Source organism: Pseudonaja textilis, chromosome 6 (genome assembly GCF_049901715.1).
Source record: "Pseudonaja textilis isolate UNSWEBS1 chromosome 6, rPseTex1.2, whole genome shotgun sequence".
In the NCBI taxonomy this organism is placed as follows: domain Eukaryota; kingdom Metazoa; phylum Chordata; class Lepidosauria; order Squamata; family Elapidae; genus Pseudonaja; species Pseudonaja textilis.
The window spans coordinates 24,763,327-24,778,041 of record NC_141995.1 but is presented as its reverse complement, the minus strand read 5'-3'; the positions used below and the strand labels follow the sequence as shown (position 1 = coordinate 24,778,041).

Genomic DNA, 14,715 nt, shown 5'->3' with positions numbered 1-14,715 from the left:
GGGAGGACGGGCTTATTGGCTGATGTAGGTGAGTGGTTGAACCAGTGACCAGAGGTGGTGTGCCACTCAGTGAAAGATGGCAGAGATGAACTGGTCCGGGTGAGTGGGCAAACCAGGGAACAGAGGGGTTGACAGATGCACAGATAGATGGAAAAGACAAGCTGATTCAAATGAGTGGGAAAACCAGTGACAAGGGAATGTGAGACACGCCAGCGGAGATGAGCTGATCCAGGTGAGTGGATGAGCCAGTGACCAGAGGGGCACAATTCCCATTGGCAGATGGTGGAAATGATTTTATCTAGGTGAGTAGTCCAGCCAGTGACAAGAAGCAGCAGAAGAACCAGGGGACAGTAGTGACAAGCTGATCCAGGTGAGTAGATGAACCAGTGATCAAAGAGGGCACCAAATGCATTGCAGATGATGGAGATCAGCTGATTCAGGTGAATGGGTGGGCCAGTGAAGAGAGAGAGCACTGGACACACGGAAAATGGCAAAGCCAAGCAATCCAGGTGAGTGGATGAGTCAGTGACCAGAGGGTGTGCCAGAGGCACTGGAAGAGGGCAGAGACGAGCTGGTCCAGGTGACTGGGTGACCCGAGAAGGCCTCAGATGCACAGTAGATGTTGAGCATAAACTGACTCAGGTAAGTGAATGAGCTTGTGACCAGAGAGGACACCATACATACTGGAACATGACAGGGAAAAGCTGATGAAGGTGGGTGCCCAAACCAGTGACCAGACACACCGGCAGATGGCAGAGATGAGCTGATCCAGATGAATGGATGAGCCAGTGACAACAGGGCTTCCAAATGTACTGGCAGGGGCAGATGAACTGATCTAGGTGAGTGGGTGACGCAGTGAGCAGAGGGGGCATCAGTTGCGCCAGCAGAAAATGGAGATGAGCTGATCCAGGTGAGTGGGTGAGCCACTGAGCAGAACTGTGGAAATGAGCTGATCTAGGTGAGTGGGAGAGCCAATGACCAGATGGGGCACCAGACGCATCACGAAATGGCAGAGAGGAGCTGATCTGGGTGAGTTGGCAAGCCAGTCCACCAGAGATGGCAGCAGACACATGGCATATAGCAGACATGAACTGATCCAGGTGAGCAGGTGAGCCAGTGACCAAAGAGGGCACCAGACGCATGGCAGAAAGCAGAGATGAGCTGATCTAGGTAAATGGGTGAGCCAATGACCAGAACATGTGCCAGGCACATCAGAAGATGGCAGAGATGAGTTGATCTAGGTCCAGGAGAATGCTGGAACCAGTGACCAGAGGGAGTGCCAGATGCACAGCAGATGGTGGAGACAAGCTAATCCAGGTGAGTAGATGAGCCAGAGAGAGCTAATACAAGGTAATCTAGGTGAGTGAGTGTGTAAGTGACCAGAACAGTTTCCAGACACAGATCAGATGGTGGAGAGAAGCTGCTCAAGGTCAGTGGGTGAGCCAGTGACCAGAGAAGGTGTCAGATGCACAGCAGACAGCAGAGATGAGCTGATCCAGGTGAGGGGTGAATCAGTGATCAGAGGGTGTTCCAGCCTCAATGGAAGAATGTGGAGATGATCTACATGAATGCTAGAGCCAGACCAGAGGAGGTGCCAGATGCACCAGCAGACAGTGAAGACAAGGTGATCTAGGTGAGTGGGTGAGCCAGTGATCACAGCAGGCGCAAGGTGCAGATCCAGATGAGTGAGTGAAAAAGTGACCAGAGATGTTGCCACACACACAGTAGATAGCGGAGACAAGTTTATCTAGGTAAGTGAGTAAACCAGTGACCAGAGGTGGTGCCAGGTGCACTGGCAAACAGTGAAGGCAAGGTGATCTAGGTGATGAGCCAATGATGAGAGGGTGCTCCAGACTCAGCAGAAGAAAGCTGAGATGAGCTGACCTAGGTAAGTGCTCGAGCCAGTGACCAGAAGGGTCAGCCAATGCACCGGTGGACATGAAGACAAGCTGATATGGGTGAGTGGGCTTGTGACCCGAGAGGACACCAGACACATTGCAGGCAATGGAGGTGAGCTGATCCAGGTGAGTGGTTGAACCAGTAACCAGAGGGTGACCAAATCAATCAGAAGTTGGCAAAGGCAAGGTTTTCTAGGTGTGTGGTTGAACCAGTGAACAGCGTGCTGCAGATGTACCAGAGGATGGGGAAGACAACCTGATTTGGGTGAGTGGACGATCCAGCGAATAAAGAAGATGCCAGATGAATGACAGATAATGGAGATAAGCTGACCCAGGTGAGTGGGCAAGCCTGTCACCAGAGAGGGTACCAGACACACCACAGACAACAGAGATGAGCTGATCCAGGTGAGTGGTTGAGCCAGTGACTAGAGAAGGTCTGAAGGTGACACCGAGCTGCTCCGGGTGAGTGGGTGAGGCAGTGACCAGATACCAGACACACTAGGAGGCAGTGAAGAAGAGCTGATAAGGTAAGTGGGTGAGCCAATGATCAGAGGGGGACACTAGACACACAAGATATAGGTGAGTCAGCAAGTTAGTGATCAGAGGTGGTGGCAAATTCATTGGCAGATGGCAGAGACAAGCTGATCCAGGTGAGTAGATGAGCCCGTGATCAGAGAGGGCACCAAATGCATGGCAGATGATGGAGATCAGCTGGGTGACCGAGTGACCCGAGAAGGCCTCAGATGCACAGTAGATGTTGAACACAAACTGATCCAGGTAAGTGAATGAGCCTGTGACCAGAGAGGACACCATACATACTGGAACATGACAGGGAAAAGCTGATGAAGGTGGGTGCCCGAACCAGTGACCAGACACACCGGCAGATGGCAGAGATGAGCTGATCCAGATGAATGGATGAGCCAGTGACAACAGGGGGTACCAGATGCACTGGCGGGGCAGATGAGCTGATCTAGGTGAGTGGATGAGCCAATGATCAGAGGGTGCTCTAGATGCACCAGAAAGCAGTGGAGATGAACTGATCTAGGTAAGTGGTCAAGCCAGTAACCAGAAGGGGTGTCAGATGCACCGGGAGATGGCGAAGACAAGAAGGGAAATTATCTTGTAACTATATGCACATTTCTACCCACATGTGGTGGAATGAAGATACAGCCTAATTTTCACTAGTTGTATAACTGTACAAAGGGTGAAGCTTCTGGAAGAAAACAGAAACCTCATCCCACATATTCAGGCCTGTTCACATGAGGTCAATTTACCAGATACTTTACAGGGTGTTCTCATGCCATATTGAAAGTGGAGGTTTGTCACATAGACACATGTTGGTCAGCGATACACATTATTCAAGTATCTTGCCTTATTAATAAAGATGGAATATCAATGCTGAAAAAAGTCACAAAAAAACTTTTCTGGCGGTTTGGTGAGCAGAGTCTGAAACTGGATCGCTTTCTTCAAGGGAAGCTCTCTTTCTTCTTCCCCAGAAAAGGAAATTAAATAATTTCAGAGAACCCTTTCATTGGCCAAAGTATTCCAGTTTTACTGTCTCAATGTTGATATAAAATTGCATAAGTTCTTCACAAGCTCAAATGACAGTAATGTAATATGCCACAGTATTGGTTTCTGGCCAAATTCTGACAAGTAATATTTATAAAGAAAAGCATGGCTCCTCATCTTATGTATTTAACTTCTTAACTGTTTTTAATCAAAAACCAGATTGAAGTCATACAATATCAAATTAGAGTTAGAGTTATGAATAGCTGCCATGCAATCATAAATGAGACAATATTGCCAATTTTTTTGGAGGTTGCTGCTGTTTTTGATTATTTCCATCTTGCCTTCTGTAGCATTGTGGGCATAGTGTCAACTGTGGAAGAGAGATACTTCAAGAAAAATGATGTGCCAAATTTCTATAGAAACCTTTAATATCCTTTAATATCTCTGTTCTTTTTCAGAATGTTTGTTTGAGGACAGTATAATTTATTATTGGATTGCTGATTCAACAACTCTCCAGACTGGATATTATCCAGTATCAAGCCTTTGCTGTTTAGCTGGTTTATATCTCTCTCTCCCTACTCAACTTTTCTGGTTAGAGTAAGGTATTCTTTTAATTCTGTTGGGGCTTCTGGAGATATTTTTTTTCTTTGGATTCAATAACTGTGTTCACATATGTTCACAAGTCAAGGAGAAGATATATGCAGAAAGGAAAGGATAAAAAGTCTTCCTCCTTCGTTCCTTATGTTTCCTCTGTATATCAAAGGTATTATTAGCTTATAAGATAGCCATAATATATACTAAGTAATTTATATGTAAAATTAGCTCAGTATTCTTCCTTCTAGCAATATGAATTATACCCTGTGCAGTATAAGAGACTAAACAAAATTTAAAATAGACTTCATAAATTAAAATTGGTTAAACAAGACATCTCATTTTGTGTTTTCTCTAGAGTATTGTTGGTAAACCAGCTTTACAATCTCCCTGGACATTATGGAAATAGAAAAGGTACTTTAGAAATTAAAAATGATGAAATATAACAACCAATGTTTCAAGATATGAAAACTGGATAACTATATGTATTATTGATTGCAGCTTCAAAACAGGCTTGATTTAATGAGCTTTGAATATTAGCAACATCCAGACAACCAAGTAAAGTAAGTTTCATTCCAAAGAAGATGAGTGCAATTGCTTGATTTCACCCCATGAGACTTGATGATTGAATTAATAAATGGAGGAAGAGGAGGTCGTAGTGGAGGAGGAGGAAGAAGAGAAGGGGAAAAAAGCATCTCCAACATGGTCAGTCAAGTCAACACTGCCAATTTTACCTATAAAAATGATGTATTTCTGCTGTTTCTTACAGGCAAGACTGTCCCTCTCTGCTCCTCACCCAGCCTTAGTGCCCCAAGTAATCACCATAAGCTAACTTGTCCTGAGGTGATGTTAAAGTGCCCATTTTAATTAAAATATGAAAACAAATAAAGTTAATCGAGCCATTATTTGGCAAAAGAAGAAAGCCTTAGGAGCATATAAGAGAATATCAGAGAAACATACATTAATTCAATCTGAAAAAACAAGACTCTTACTTGTTCGATTTAAACACCTTTTAAAGAAAACATGCTGAAACTGCCCAATCTAATTTGGAAGGAAAACATTCACCCTCAAATGTCCTTCCATTCCTTACATGAAGTCTCTTTCCCCCTCCCCTATACAGTGCAGAATTCTGTGATTTACAATTCCTGAGATTTGCAGCAGAGTTTGCAGCAGAGTTACATCTCTCTTATTTAAGGCCTTGGGCCTTGGGCCGGAGCCGCCCCACGGGGTGCTTAGATCTGGCCTGTGGGACCACCCTGGAAACAGTGAAGGGCTGGCCCACGGTGCCTCTGCCAGCAAAAACAGAGCTTGAGAGGGTCGCCTACGGCCCTCCTGAGCTCTGTTTTCTCTGGCATAGGGCTGTAGGAGGCTGTCATAGCCTAAAACGGAACTCAGGAGCCCGTTTTCGCTGGCAGAAAGCTCAGGCCACCACAGGCACCCCCCCAAGATAAGTGATGTCATGCTGGCCACACCCACCCTCACCATGCCCCCCCACCCACCTGAGGTGAAACACAACCCTGAAGCAGCCCTCAGTGAAATCAAGTTTGACATCCCTGATCTAACTATACCAATGCTAGAACCCGCAGCATATTACAGGCAGTAGAGCAGAATTCACATCTGAGCTGTATCCCTATCTACGAGGTCATCCAACCTGATCAGAACAGGGACACCCATACGCTCAGGGACAGTCCTTTACATCAGTGGTCCCCAACCTTTCTGGCTTCATGGATTGAGAGCAGCAGCAGGGGAGAGAATGGTTTCACATGTGCAGCCAAGCTCCTGTGTCAATGATGCTTTGCACCCTCTCCTGCTGCTCGTGTGGACCGGTTCCCAATAGGCTGTGGACCGGTACCAGTCTGCGGACTGGGGATTGGGGACCCTTATTTTACATAACTTCCTGATCTGACTTAAAATAAAAACAATGTCAGACAAGCATTGATTCTGCAGCATAGATACAATTGGAAAAAACAGGGGTCTTCAGATTTTGGTTGAAAATATGTGTTCTCCCCCTTCCCCCTGCAAAAGTAAAAAATAGCTTTAATGGTAAGGGACACTGGAAAGTCTTATAAGTTCATAAGTTTCCACCACTGTTAAAACAGTGCCTATCCTTGTTATAAATTCTTCCTATAGCTTTCCTGGAGAGGATTTATAGAATTTTACACATGCTATATTCCTCTCAAGAGCTAAAATACATTGGGTGCAAGAAATGTCATGCAAAAGTTTAGCACATCACAAGCCTCTTAATTTCCAATTAATGTCCAATATACTACAGGCCAAATCTACTTTTTCTTTGTTTTGTCCTCCTCAAATGCATATCTACATTGATTGGGCGAACCTATGATGTGAGTAAAGAAGGAGGGAATGCAACAAGTAATATGCCTAATAAAGAATGAAAGCACTGGGAAATGCATACTCTACTGAAAACAGAGGTTCAGATAAAAGGAGAAAAGGCTGCTTGCAATGCGCCAGTACTGGTTTGTAGTCGATATTTTGCAATTGGGAGTTAAGTAACCCATAGCAGATGTGGGGGAAATCATCTCGTGATTGAGCTCAGAATTTCCCCCATGCTATTGATACATACTACATATCTTCTAAATGGAAAAAAGACCTACAACAACACAGAATAGAAACATCTGGTGGCAAAGAATTAAGCTAGTGATAAGTGAAATAATTTTCATTGGATTATATTTGCACATTGTCAACTGAGTGATTGTTTTGCATTTGCAATTGATAATATATTGAATCCTTTGGCATTTTTCTAAAGATTTGGATTTGAAATTATAGTAATTCATAAAATGAAGGGAGAAAGAGGCTTCCTTTTCTCTTTTATTCCCCCAGGAATTCATCCTAATTTTGTAGAAGATTCAAATGTTATGAAAAAGTTCCAAGTCTGTCCAGAGAAAGTAAGTAGAAAACAAGTCAAGCATTAGATATTGGTATTGGAACATGTGTTGGATTCAAGGACCGTTTCTTTTTATATGCATATATATGTAGGAAATTACAAGTAGTCAGTAGATAGAAAAAAGGTAATTTGGACTGGAAAAGTGTTTTAAAAAAAACAATGAGGTGCTTTTTGGTATGATTCTTTCCAAGATGTTTAATGAATTTTATTTTATTTTAGCAAAGCTGAGCATGAGAAGGAGTTCCATGGGAGAGAGTTACAAAAAATATGATAGCTACAGATATTGTTAATTCATTTTCTAAACCTTGCTATAAATAGTCACTTCTTTGAGCTGCAAAAATGGGGAAGAATGTGTTTGCATATGGCAGATCTATAGATCTTAGATTTGTGGAAGAGCATTTTAATCTCCTACTAAATTAAGAATGTAATGACAGAATGCATAGTGTATGAGACAAATTCGGCCATTCTTCTTCTCCTTTTCACATATCTGATTACAAATAACCAATCTTGTGACAAAAGACATCTGTGTCTAAGGTAAATAGGCTAGTGAAATGTGCCTAGATAGAAGAAAGGATAAAAACAAAGAACAAATGATTGGTTTTGTAATATCTCAATCTTAATTCGAAATCCCTGGCTCACTATTCAGATAGTGGTATAGTTGTATTTGAGTGGTATGTGGAAAGTTATAAATAATGGCTTTAAAAACAGTATGTACTGCTCTTCCTTCTTCCTTTAGCCAATTTGCAAGGCCAGTCTCGTTCACTTCAGCCCACCCACTTCTGTAACCTGTAAATGGGAGGCAGGGTGGGAAGGGACTGACTTACCCAAATTAAAATGGTCCTGAATTTAAGTATCCCCTTCAGCGGAAGTGATATTCCTGTGCTCTTGTACTCTTATAAATGCAAGCTGTCCCTTCCATTTTATGGATAAAATTAAGTGTGGAAATATTTTTCATTTCTAGTAATAATATATGTTCCTTGCTTACATACCACTTTAAAGAAACATACTATTTTAATCCTTACTGCAATACTATGGTTGAGGGCACACACTGTAGTCAACACTATTGAGTGGTTAGCTATAGGTTGTTGAATAAACTACCTTTGTTTGGATTCACTCAGTACAGTATATTAAGCCATAGATTACAGCAATTGTAGTACATATTACTAGGTTATGTAAATCAGGCCTTTTTTCTGCATAGAAACAGAAATAAAACAGTGATTAGGTCACAACATATTTAATTAAAATCAAGAGGCTGTTGCCTTTATTATCCTATGGGATTTTAATTTTATATATTTGAAAGCTAAACCATTGGCCCATTAGGCCTGAGCTGCAGTAATGGGGACAGCCAGTAGATGGCAGCGAAGAAATTCAGAAAATTGTGTTTTCGCTATCATTTAATGATCATTCAGATTTTTGCAACCCAGATCTGGTAACCCCAAACCAGGGGTGTCAAACTCAATTTCATTGAGGGCTGATCAGGGCTGTGGTTGACCTTGGGGGGGGGCAGGTGAGCATGGGATGGGTATGGCCAACTGGGTGGGCGTGGCCATCTTGACGCCACTCATGGGGTATGACCGACTGGGTGGGCGTGGGCAACTGGGTGGGCATGGCCAGCTTGATACCACTCCCCAAACTGCTAGCATATTTCCTCTTTGCACTGGGTAGGTCAGGCTGAAGCCACGCTGCCCTGATGTTTCCTCTTCCCATTGGGTAGACCAGGCTGAAGCAACATGTGCCAGCCATTTACTTTTTCCAGGATGACTCCGTGGGCTGGATCTGACCACATCGGGGAGGGGGGGCAGACACTCCTGCCCTAAACTGTGGAGAGACTAAATCATCAAGCTTGGGTAAGGGTCCTTTAGAAAGGTAGGTCAATGAGGTATTATGTCCCTTTAGAAATTTAGACTGTGTTTTCTGTGGGGCTGAGATCTGATCTTTTGTACTACATAACACAACAGCATAATGAAAAAAGGCACAGTGTGTAATTCCTGGTATAACAGGATGGGGACCATGTTCCTAGTGAACTGCATTTCAAATTAAATTCTGACAAGAGAGAGGGTGTTTCAGCCAGGGTAATAATTACTGTTTTCTCTCTGTGAGGAGGAAGCTGAACATGGAAACAACGCTGAGTGTTTGCATTCAGTGTTCTGCTTTTTCAGCTTCAGCACTGCAGTTTGATTCTTTTGAGAAAGTGGGGAAGTCAGGGCTTCTATTGAACCCATCCTGTTAACGGGGAATAAATAACCCTGAGCATGTACAGAGTGAATGTTCTACATCACTAAGTAAACCGAACTATCAGTGACTTCTCATACATATATTTTAATAAGTGTAGATTCTTTATTTTACAATCTAGGACAAGAAACAGCCGCATTACATAAAAGCTCATATTATCAATCAAAAATTAGATACCCTAATATCATTATTAATCAATCATTTGACTATAGTTTTATTCATTCATAACTGTAACTGTAATCGAAGACTACGAAATAGATGCACAAAATGATTTGTAAACCAACCGGCACACTGTTTGTATACCTATGGAAGAAAGTTTGATGTTTTTATGTTTTGTTTGTTTTTAAAAATCAATAAAATTTACAACCCCCCCATAAATACTGCATGCAGTGGCAGAAATAGATATTTTACTTAAAAAATGATGTGTCGTAACTGCCATCTGTTTCTTTCCTTTTGGGGAAAAAAACCTACCCCACCTAGATTAAACACACTGCAGTTGCTACTGCATCTCATTAGCACCATTTGAGGCAATTCAGAAGAGGATAAACTATGCCAGTTTAAAGGATGAGCACTCCTGTGTACCTTGTCTGAGGTTTCTTTCTTCTATTTTCCTGGATAAAATTTTCATTTAAAATAATTATTTTTCATTCATGACAGGGAGCCAAACTGGCAACAAAAACTTCGCCTCATCATTGTGCAGCCAGGATATGCTGAGCGGATGGCCTGTCACAGGAAAAACTCAGTTTCTGGTAAATGCAGACCTTTCAAAAAATATTGTTCTACAAAAAGTCAGCTGGCAAGGATCCTTATTACTTGATTGGTTTGTAGTGATCCTAGTCATCACTTAATTTACAAATGACTTAAACTTTTTTTGCCTGAAGCATAGCTACCATGGGTCTGGAAGAAGGAGCAGGCGATGCTCCTGTATTCTGTGTAGGGCTAATAGAGAATATGAAGAATGACACGATTCCTTTGTCTTAATTTCAAGTGCACAATAGGTTATCCATGTACTACAAAGATATCAAAGAAGATCTGAGCAAATTTCAAAACTGATTTTAATCAGTGTGAAAAGTCCAGGCATCCCATACATATTGTCTTCTGTGTTTTGAATTCCACGGGATAGTTACAATTCAAGTTGAAAACTGAACAGTAGCTTCTTTCTCTTCTCTTGCAGCTGTTGGAAATGCAGAAGTGAATAAATCTCAATCTTGACTATGTACTTATTGCAATGCCAAGAACAGAGTGAATGCTTGTTTACTTTCTTAGAATTAGTTACTGACTTTTGGAGAAAGAGGATTCAAAGAGGAGTGGAGTGGAGATGGTATAAATTGTTCTCTGTGAAATGTGCTTTCTATGATATCCCCAAATGGAATTTGTTTATTTGAAGAAAAATGACAGATGTCATAAAAATAAACAAAGAAGCACTTCTTACACACACACACACACACACACACACACACACCACTCTTTAGTCCAAATTTAATGTACAGACCCCATTCATGTGTGAAGGAAAAGAAGATATTTTTTAAACCATGTGATTGCAACTCTCCATTGTTGTAAAGTAATGTTCGCTTGCTCCATATATGGCGGCAGGGACATTCAGCTTTTCCCAGTTTGAAGGGTAAGAATCCTCGTCCAGCTTCTACAGAAAGGATTGGAAAAGCAGAAATAACGTATCAAATTTCCTTTTGCAGATTTTTTTCAACATAAGCCCTCATGCTCGTTGGCGATTTGGGACTTGTAGTTTCCATGCATCCAGACAGTACAGAAATAGATAAGGCCTTTAGGTCTCTTGGTCACTAATTGAATAAAAGGAGTCAGTACAATTGTATCAAAAGGAAAATAAGAGGTCATTGCCTGAATTTTCCAAATATGTAGGTGGTTCCAGAAGCTCTACTATTCACAGGTATACAGGGTGGTCAAATTCTCCTTCATTGGTCAAGGAGAACAGAAATACATGATATTACACGGTGAGCACTCCAACCTGAATGAAAATGCATGGTGTGTGTGTCTGTGTGTGTGTGTTAAAAAGGCCCATTCTATCTCCACAATCCCTCCTGTACCCCTCTATGGCCTGGTTACAGAAATAAAATGTTTCAAAATGTCTTTTTAAGTAATATGAACTAAAGGATAGCTACTTGCCACTACTGTCTTGTTGCCTGATTAAACAAAGAAATTAAAAGTATGAATTGATTTGATTTCTATCACTAATATAGCATTCAGCAATCTGGTGCAGATTAAGCAAAATAAAGATTAAATATTTTTGTTGCGTGTCTTTGTTTAAATAATGAAGTGTAAAGATCCTCACATTTGTGACTTGGCCTCAACTATGATTTTTTTTTTCTATGAATGCTTCAGTTAAATAAATTCCTTTTTGCAGTTAAATGCCTTTCCGGCACTAAAAAAAAAAGTGAATAATCATGTTCAGTGTGGCTGCTTGAGACTGATTGATATAAAATGCAAAATATGTACATATGTGGGAAGACTTAGAAGGAAGAGCTGATTGAAAAGGCAAAGAACAGAGTAAGTGGGGTGTGAGGAAAGAAATCAAGAAGAGAAACTAGCTTCTAGACAGCATTAAGTAAGGCTGCAAATATAGGTAGTCTTTGAGTTACAACAGTATATTTACTGACTGTTCAAAGTTACAACGGCACAGGAAAAGTGTGACCATTTTTCACACCTATGACCATTGCAGCATCCCCATGATCGCGTAATTTGCATTTGTAAGCTTGCAAACTGGCTCACATTTATGATGGTTGCAGTGTCCACGGGTCATGTGATTATCTTCTGTCACCTTCGCACAAGCAAAGTCAATGGTGAGACCAGTCACTTAACAACCGTGTTATTTACTTAAAAACTTCAGCGATTCACTTAACCAGTGTGGCAAGAAAAGTCTTAAAATGGGACAAAAGTCACTTAACAAATTTCTCACTTAGCAACATAAATTCTGGGCTCAATTGTGGTCATTAAGTCGAGGACTACCTGTACTTGGAGAAGAATTTGGAAGAAGCACTTCAGACCTTGCTTGAACCCCTTTCTTCTGTTGTTAAATCACCAACTTTTCACAGGCTCTTATGTGAGTCTGATTTTTTTTTTAAATCACTACTAGCCATGTTTACTTGGCATATTCCTTAAAATAACAGCAACTATTTTTTTGAGATTCCTTCCAGCAGACCAATTGTAATGAACAGCAGAGATATACTGTGTCCAAAACTCACTTTCTGAATCAATTTCATAGCATGCAGAGGAAGAGTAGTTAAATTGTGGTCTTCTAGGTCAGGGGTCTGTCTCCCCCTTGGTAACTTTAAACCTGTCAACTCCCAGAATTCCCCAAACAGCTTTGCATTTTTCTAAAATCTGGATTTAAAAACTGACAGGCTCTTCTACCTTGAAAGCTAATAAATATATATTTTTAGAAAATTCTCTAATAATAAAAATATGTAAATGTGCTAAGAGAGGTAACAGAATTATCTGAAACCTTACTATGCAGAATTCAGGAAAGCCTAAGGCTCTTAAATAAAAAGAGAGAACTTGTGAGAGATGCTTCAATAAAAAGCAAGCAAAAATCCACTTACCCGTAAGTGGGACCGAGGAAGTGTATGCAACTCCTGATTTCATCAGTCAAGATAAACATACAGAAAGGAGGTTCATATATTGCATGGGTTCTTGCAAGTATCAATCTCTTAGGGTACTTTATAATCCCTGTGCTGTTCAAATGGGCAAATCGAGTTCCAAACTGTATTCACAAAGTTAGATGGATTGCATGAACGAGCAAAAAAAAAAATCTGCATGATAATGATGTCAGAGACAACTTAGAAGTTAAAAGAATAAAAGGGGACAAATATCTTAAGATTTATTGGCCACAATCCATTGTTTTAAGATCCAAAAAGAAATGCAATGGTAGTTGTTCAATTGTGTAGTTCCTAATATCATGTGCTATTCAGAGTTCTATTAGCATTCAAAAACTCTCTCGCTGCTTTGTTTTCCCTTAAAAGTGTTTAGCATCAACCCTATACTTTAGTTTTGCATGGAGATGTAGCCAGCTATTGCCCTCAAGAAAGATTATACAAGCAACACAAACTGTTACAAACCATTAAAACTCACTTTACTTTTTCTCTTTCTGTGTAAAGAAAAGAGATGGAGAGAAAAGGGGGAAACTGGTCATTTTTTCCCACTCCTTCTCTAGCCACAGTTGGCATGAGAAGCAGGGAAGAGGGCAAAAGGTAGGAGAGAAATGAACAGCTCCTTTGGTGCCAAACTCCTAATCCCACAGAATGAACACTCCAATCTCCATGGACACTCCATGTCTTCTGTTGCCAGCTACTGGTGCCAAAGAAGGCACTTCCTATTCCACTCCTATTCTGCTTCCTTGCTAAGGCATAATTGCTTTGGGAAGTGTGGCCAGCCCTTTCAATAAGCTAGCAAGAGTTTTCTGTTGGCTCCTGCTCTGCATAGCAGCATTTTCATGCTATCCTGCTGAAGAACCCCAGGGATGCATATTTAGACAATGTAGAAAGTGATTACATTGACAGGATCAATACATTTTTAGAAGCCATAATATTCCAGGAAGGAAGCACCACAAATAGATGCAAAGCTCAACAGTCCCTAGAGCAGGCACTGTAGTTTTAGTGACGTTCTCCCCTCCTCCTTATGAAATAAGGATGGTGTAATAAACATTCTAAAGTCAAGTATTCATCAACAAGCTAGACAGAATTTGCCATCAACCTTTGTCAGGTCTCCAGAATTTCAGGAGTTTAGCATAAGCCAGCATAGTTAATGGAAATCATGTAGGCAAATTAGACTTTAAAATTACCTCAGCTGTTTGGACTGCTAGAGTTAATATCCAATAAAGTATAATTCTCAGATTACATCAGACTCATTCTTAGTGTTATCCATTACTGCAGGGTTAATGACAGATCTCTTGCCCTTATAGTGTTAGATATACATAAAGCCTTCGACAGATTTCATCAGGGTTTTATTTTTAAATCTAAACAGAAAAAAATGATAAGAATCATTAAAATCATTTTTTCCCTATGTACCAAATCTTGACAGCTCCAATTAGGGTTAATAGAGTTGATTTTAAAAAAATTATCTAGCAAAGCACCACACAAGAATGCTAATTTATTCTTACTGCTTTTATTCTACCAATGGAATCTCTTAGCAAAAATATCCCAGAAAAATATAATCTTGTACGATTCAGATCAAGAGAGAGAAACTTCTAGTCTTCAGATTATATTGAACTAGAACTCCCAGTAGCTTCAGAAAAGATAAAAACCTGAAATAAATAAAAACTGTCTTCTTTTCGGGAAACTCTCCTAGGAGGAGAAAGCCACCGCCTGAATAGTTTGTTGGTGTTTGATTTTTTCCAACTGCTTGTTCCCTGTATAGCAAGATCAAGCTGATGTTCCATTTATAGTTGAGAACCTAAACTCTTGGAGAATTTATCTGCATTCACTACATTATTTCATGGAAACCCAAGAAAAAAAAAGGAGATTCTACAGAATCTGTATTATATATAGTCTTAGGTTTGCAGATATAAGTCCCCCAGTCATAACTTCAAGGAATATTCTTGCAGGATTGTAT

The 14,715-nt window shown here is 40.7% G+C and overlaps 1 long non-coding RNA gene across 1 annotated transcript; it reads left to right on the top strand.

The window, feature by feature from the left end:
- The first annotated feature begins 3,830 nt into the window (after positions 1-3,830).
- On the top strand, positions 3,831-9,872 carry LOC113434615 (uncharacterized). The gene is made up of 3 exons (XR_015744103.1): positions 3,831-4,004; positions 4,357-4,412; positions 9,790-9,872. It is a non-coding gene; the product is annotated as an uncharacterized LOC113434615 (long non-coding RNA).
- Positions 9,873-14,715: the final 4,843 nt, after the last annotated feature.